At 42.2% G+C, this 7246-nt stretch overlaps 1 long non-coding RNA gene across 2 annotated transcripts; it reads left to right on the plus strand.

Annotated features, from left to right (window-relative positions):
• Nucleotides 1–254: 254 nt before the first annotated feature.
• Nucleotides 255–6843, plus strand: LOC116575554. 2 transcript variants are annotated; one of them, XR_004279829.1, is made up of 5 exons: nucleotides 255–594; nucleotides 1333–1459; nucleotides 4746–4926; nucleotides 5152–5360; nucleotides 6757–6843. It is a non-coding gene; the product is annotated as an uncharacterized LOC116575554 (long non-coding RNA). The 2 variants fall into 2 exon arrangements; XR_004279828.1 differs by having other exon boundaries at nucleotides 255–1459.
• The last annotated feature ends 403 nt before the right edge of the window (nucleotides 6844–7246 follow it).

The following is a 7246-nucleotide window of genomic DNA, read 5'->3' on the forward strand; positions in this document are numbered from 1 at the left end:
TTCAATCTGATGTAATAAATCAAGAGATGTGATCTATGAAAATCTTAATAGAATTCCTATGTCACTTCCTGTCACTAATTTCATTAATTGTAATTCTAGGTGATTCCATTCTCCTGGATATACTCATGGGTTGGGGGTGGGAGTAAAGGGTTGGAACCTCTTTGGCATCCTCATTCCTGCTATGACTTGAAAAGATGTATTCTAGGAGATATGCCTCTGTGTCTTACGTGATGATCCTTATTAAGAAGTTGGAGATTGACCTCTGATTTCTCTTGTTCCTACACTTTCCAGCCTCACAGGTCAATCACAAGACTGTTTTCTTTGCTGGCACTTGCATGGTTTTCAGGACTGGTGGGAGGCATACCTGTACCCTAAAATCAATAATGACTTGCAAAGATATGTTTACTTTGACTTTAGTTCTATTGGAATTCTGTAACCTTGGGCAGTTCTCAAATATATTTTTTCTGAAGGGCAAAGTCAAGAGGTTCCCCATCCCCTCTCCTCCTCTTAGGAATAGAGGTAGAGGACCATCAGAAACAGGACAAAGCTGCTGCTCTGCAGGTTCTGAGAATTTCAACTTGTGGGACTTTCATGGTGAGATTTCAGGTTCATCCCATCCAGGGCCCTCTGCCACGAGAGTGGAACACTGGCCATGCTCTCTCTGGGCAGCCATTTATAGTTCTGCCATTTTGATTTTCTTTCACTACTACCCCTCTGTGGATAATGCACATACCAAAGATATTACCTACTATGTAAACCCATCTAGGAAGTTCTCATTTTTATCCCTCATAATATTCTGAAACCTGGAGCATTAAGCAATCTCTTGTAATAATAATCACGATTTCTGTAAGGCTCATTTAGGGCTGCTGTGCAGGGCTTTAAGTATTCACTGACGACTCGTGGCGCCTCTATGAGGTAGCTGCTTTGTTATCCCCTTTTCAAAGGTAAGGAAATTGAGCCACAGAGAGACTTAGATCATGAGGCTAGTAAGTGGAAAAGCTGAGAAGCAAATGCAGGTATCCTGGTTCCAGAATCAGACTGCTAGCCCCTGTTTTAGCCCCTAAAATGGCCCCAATGATCCCTGCCTTCTGACTTTCAGGCTTCTATGTGGAAGCTGAAGATTTTGACTTGCCTCTAATAAATAGAACAACAGAAGCGACAAGATATTATTTCTGAGGTTAGGATATAAAACAATGGCAGGTTCCATTTGGGGCACTCCTTCTTGCTCTCTTGGGTGACTCACGCATGAAAGCCAGCCTCCATGGCATGCAAGAGCCCTGTAAAGAAGCTCACAGGAGTAAACTGAATACAAATTTCTAAATCTGCCAACAGCTATGGGAGTGAGCCTGGCAACAGATTCCTCAGCCCCAGTCTGACCTTGAGATGACTGCAAACTTGGGGAAGACTTTGAGCCACAAGTACCCCACTAAGAGGTCTGGACTCCTGGCCAGTAGAAACTGTGAGTTAATATTTGTTATTGTAAGCTACCAAGTTTGGGGATAATTTGCTATATTGCAACAATACAACTGCTAAACTATACTGGGTTGTTTTGTTTTGTTTTGTTTATTTTAAATAATACAAGATATTACAATGAAAATTTGTATTTCTTTCTTTTGTAATTTTTATTTTTTTATTGTATTATGTTAGTTACCATACAGTACATCATTAGTTTTTGATGTAGTGTTCCATGATTCATTTTTTGTGCATAACAGCCAGTGCTCCATGCAACATGTGTCCTCCTTAATACACAAAGAGAATTTGCCTTTCTTAATAAAGCCTGTAGTTAGCAGCAGCACTTAGCTATTTGTGGTGCCTGTAGTGATGGCTTATTCCAAACAAGTCTTTTTTTTCCTATTTAAACAGAATTACTTCTGTAACAACTTCATGATTGATTTTTTAAAAATGTATCAAAGACTCTGAAATTCTAAATTTCTTCACTGCTTCCTGATATTGAATTCCTCTCTCAAAGAAACCCATTTGTCATGCCTAACTCACTGGGATTATGTGGACAACTTTTGGTTACTGAGGAGTGATCATTCTGTACGGTATAGGCTCCATGAGATTGTGTAGTATGAAGAATCACTGTTAGGGTGACCCAGCCTGCCTTTCCCATCTGGTGTTTTCAGTGTCTTTTTTTTTTTTTTTCCACTTTCTTTTTTCTTTTTCATCTGTGTGTGTGTGTGTGTGTGTGTGTGTGTGAATCTGTGTGTGTGTCTGTGTATAGGCTATCTAGTTATAATCTTCTCATCTGGTACAATGAACATATTCTGACCTGAAACTTCTCCCTAGATTCCTACAAAATGATCAAATGATTTTCATTCAGGTTCATTAAATTTTTTTGTACTTATCAGGTTAGCTTAGAAATGGTGAGGGACTATTATGGTCTTGTCCATCTGATTTGTACATATTGTTAATGAATTTGAGCTAAGAAACTCGTTAACATATTTATCAATAGAAGCCAAGGATGTATATGAACCATGAGCTATCAGCCTATGTTTCTTCAGTCTTTGCCCCATAATCACAAGAGAATCCCCTCCTTTGAGGATTTGCCATCACAATTTTGGACATCCAGGAGGGCCCCTCCACCATCCAGAACATTTAGTAATCGTGGTTATGCCAACTGATACTCTTGTGCAGGAGCAAGGCACTTACCTAGAGGGTGGACACCTGAACATCAGCCCAACATCAATATGTTAATGCTTTGCAGCAGGCATATTTTATAGAGGAATCCTATGTGGCAGTGGTATTTATAAATTGATGTGGTCTTAGAAACATCTCTGAGTACCAAGGGGCCAGTAAACCTGTTTGGTTTTGTTGTTCTTTTGTTTATCCTCAAAGTCCTTTGGCTTGGATCATGTTTAGTTTGCCATCGAGCCTAGAGATTGTTCATTCTATGAAAATACCTTTTCCTTGCTCTTTTTAAATAGAAGATGCAAAAGTTTACTTAAATTATATGTGTGTGTGCATGTGTGTTAACCATGCCTTGTTGGGGCAGGGCTTCAGTTTTTTACATTCTTACCCATCAGCCTTGCCACTGCCCTCAAATGACTTTAGATTCAAAAGCTGATTTACCAAGGGTTGCCTGAGTGGCTCAGTCGGTTAGGTGTTAGACTCTTGATCTTAGCTCAGATCTTGATCTCAGGGTCATGAGTTCATGCCCAGTGTGGAGTCTACTTACAAAAAAAAAAAAAAAGGCTGACGTACCAAAGATAGAGCGATGGTTACATCATTTCACCAAGAGTAACCAAGGTGAATACTTCGTAAGCAACTGTTGACCCTACATCTGATGCCAAAATTTCAAACACCATGAGACAGCATTGGAAGACGTCCAGTGAAAGTTGTTAGTTTGGAGCACTGAGGGCCTAGGGTTGCTTTACAGGATTTATATGGCACATGAGGGTTGATAAGGGCAAACAATTTTTTGATGAATAAAGCAAAAAGCTTGTTTTGTAAGTGAGAAGTCAAATAGAAGAGGCAACTTTCGTGTCCCTGAAACAGGGTCAGCCTCCAAAGGACATTTGTCTCCAGGCCTGACTGCAGGGCCTTAGGAAGACAGCCTCATCCATCTGCCACTTGAAATCCTCTGATATAGGATGGGGTCCGTTCACTTGGAAATTAGAAGTTACATTTTTTTTTAATTTTTTATTTTTTTTAAGATTTTATTTATTTATTTGACAGAGCGAGATCATAAGTAGGCAAAGAGGCAGGCAGAGAGAGAGAGGAGAAAGCAGGCTCCCTGCCAAGCAGAGAGCCCTATACGGGACTCGATCCCAGGACCCTGAGATCATGACCTGAGCTGAAGGCAGAGGCTCAACCCACTGAGCCACCCAGGCGCCCAGAAGTTACATTTTAAATACCCGCTCCTCCCCCCAAAAATGTATCATGTTATTTTAAATCCAGTCTTAGGTATATGCGGTGTTGGAATTTGATCTGTCTGGGCTTCTGAAACAATTGAGCTCAACTCTGAACTCATTGAAAGCAGGATTGGGTCTTTTGTCTCTATAAATTACCATTCCCGGCACCATGTCCAGGCAGGCTAAGCTCTCAGCAACTCTTGACTCGTTCGTGAGTCAAAGATAGACATAGGAAAATGAGGAAGGGACCACCAAAGATAAACTTCACTTCATAGTTTCACCTTTTCTTGTTCTCATGTGTCAGGCTAACATCCTGTTGGTTTAGTCCAGCAGTTCAACAGGGGTGCATCTCATTGCAGGAATGCTATAAGTTCTCGGTAGTTATGATATTTGCTATAATTAGCTGCTAACAGACCCACGGCCCGTATGTAAATACGAAGTACCAGATGAGACAAAGATTTGTTCTGTGACCCTACTAATCCCACAAATACTGGCTTACCCATTGGGGGATAGGAGTGAGGAGAGGCCTCCTTATGTGTAGGTATTTATGCTGTCTTTCTTACTCTTGGGGCACTGAACAAATGGGTAAGTGGATCACAAAGCAGAAAGGGTCAGGATCAAATCACATGAAGCTGCCACCTATGTTCTCAGAGGAGAGCTAAGCGCTGAATGGGAGAAAGGGCTGAGAAAGAGTTGTTGCTGGTGCTTCTTAACGGCTTTCCTCGTCTCAGGGTTGCATACCTCTTTCCCTAGAAAACAATTGACCGGACACCAGCCATTACTGGAATGTGCTGCTTGGGGGGTCTCATTCCTGTTCCCTTCACAAAGAGCTGATCAAAGGATTAGAGGAATTTTGGTAAATACAATTCTCTTCACTTTTTTGCATTTCAGTGTTTTCCACTGGCCCTCATGGGTTGCCTACCAAGGCACCTGCCCAACTGACCATCCCTTCACTTGACTTTGATTCTGAGGGGAGCTAGAGTGGAGCACAGAGCTACCCTCAGCTGAGAACTGAGAAGCAAAGCCTCAGAACAGAACTTCGTGAAGTTGCTGTAAACTTTTGGGAAACAAGGTATGTGGGGAACTATTTGGAATGAGTTAGCACATGGGACCGGCTGGAATTTAAGATAAGTCTTTATAAAAGCAAGTGTCAAGGGAGGTTGGAAAGGAAGTAAACAAGGAGGAAAACATACAACAGTGAGGCACTTTCAGTATTAGAAAAGACTGGGATACGCCCGTGTTTGGGTGGCATATATGCAATAATGTACATTTATTTCTCACTGATGCAACATCCAAGGTGAGTCAGGCAGCCCTGGTCCATCACACACTGGTCTCAACGAGTGATCTGCAGTCACCACGGTGAGGGAAAAGAGAAGTGGCCAATCCTGAAGAAGTTTCCTTAAATCCAGCCTGGGAGTGACTGACAGCGCTGGTGACCTCATCCTATTAACCTTCTGCTAACCCAGTCACCTGGCCCCAACCTCACCACAACAGAAGCCAGACCAGGTAATATCCCATGTGTCTAGAAAGAGAACGATGAGATGGAATTTTAAGACCCATAGCATTGTCTCTACAACAATCTACCCTCTGAGCACCTCTAACAATTCTTTTGTTCTTCTCATTCATAGCACACACTGACCCCTTCCTAAGGGAGGCTCCCTAGAGGACTGTAAGTCCACTTCCAGCTGAAAGTCTGGGGTCTCTGACATGGACTCCATCACGTTGGAGATACCTCCCTTTGATCTAAACATCTGTGAACTAAAAGGACACACCCTGGACTGATGAACCAGGGTGAAGTAGGGGTAGAGGAAGTGCAAGAAAACACGCCTCTATTTAGAATAGGAAAGAGTGGGAGACATACAGGAAAGAGTCGCAACCATTCTGAAATTTCCATGCGAGACACCGGGAAGACTTTCTAGTGTTAATGTGGAAACTCCTTAATTAGTGTTGGATCACACTGAGAGGGAATCCCATGGCCATTGTCATCTGAGCGCCATGTCTGAAATGGGTCCTTGGAAGTATGCCTTCCCGGGGGGCTGCAAGGCCATCTCATACAACTTCAGTTTCATAGGGTTCAAACTGGGAGAAAAGTCTTCACAGAGCCTGTACGTGATGGCATTGGTATTTTGGGCCACTAAGGAAAAAGTAAAATTCATGGGAATGAGAACTGAGGTGTCTTAGTCATTGCCCTCCCCACCCCACCCCACCCCCTCACACATTTGTACAGAAGGCCAGGTCAGGGTGATTCGGGAACCCTGTCCCCCACTCCATGTCCCCATGCCAAAGCTCCCAGCCACCTTTCCCAACCACTGCTCTGTATGCCCTGCCTTGTTCACTGGTCGTATCGGCCACATACAATTCCTTTTAACTTATTTCTTGCTTTCTTTCACTTTCCATTCTGATATGGACTCAGTTATGTCCCTCACCCCAAAATTTGTATCTTGAGGCCCTTACCCCCAGTTCCTTAGAATGTGACTATTTGGAGATGGGAGTTTAAGGAGATAATTAGGGTTAAAAGAGGTCATATGGGTGGAGCCCTAATCCAACATGACTCGCTCCTTATAAAAAGAGGAAGAGACACCAGGGATGTGTGTTCACAGAAGAAAGACCATGGGAGAACAAAGGGTAGCAATGGCCATCTGCAAGCCAGGGAGAGAGGCATGAGGGAAACCAAACCTGCCAACACCTTGATCTACGACTGCCAACCTCCCAGTGTGTGGTATTTTGTATGGCAACCTTCGAGAACAAATACACTGACCCGTCCCATTTTCTCAAATCCCTCTTTCCATTCCATGATCCCACCACATCCTTACCACTAGTGACACAGCTGAGCATAAGTAAACAAAATGCATAAGCTTTGAGGTAAAATAAGACATAAATTTCTGTCTCTTGTTTTCCTCAGCTATAAAGTAAGTCAGCATCCATAACTTGAAGGCTATGATTCTAAACGATCTCCTGGAAAAGCGCCTCCTTCGAAAGTACCCAGATGACCTCTTCAGATTCTTCATTTTCCGTCTCCCATCCTCTGCTAAGACATCTGTTTGCAATTTAAAATATTCACATTTCCACAACATTTCCCCCTCTTTCCTTTTGCATTGCAAAATTATTCAAAACAGAATGACCCATGTGTTATTATGGATGAAATTAGCTTTTGTTTGTTTCTCTGAGAATTTAAATCCCGTTTATAACATAACTTTTTTCAATAAAACACGGTCAGAGTCCCGAATATTCTATTCACAGTGCATCTTTGGAACATACTATTTATGAATTGGACTATCTAAACTGAGTTGAATTGAACCCTGTTTGATTAAAAGAAGTCCTATGTTTCAATGCTATTTCTTTGGCAACAAGCTTTAATTATTTATGAGACAGGAAGCCTGACCTAATTGTAA

The sequence above is a fragment of the Mustela erminea genome, chromosome 16 (assembly GCF_009829155.1).
Source record: "Mustela erminea isolate mMusErm1 chromosome 16, mMusErm1.Pri, whole genome shotgun sequence".
Lineage (NCBI taxonomy): Eukaryota > Metazoa > Chordata > Mammalia > Carnivora > Mustelidae > Mustela > Mustela erminea.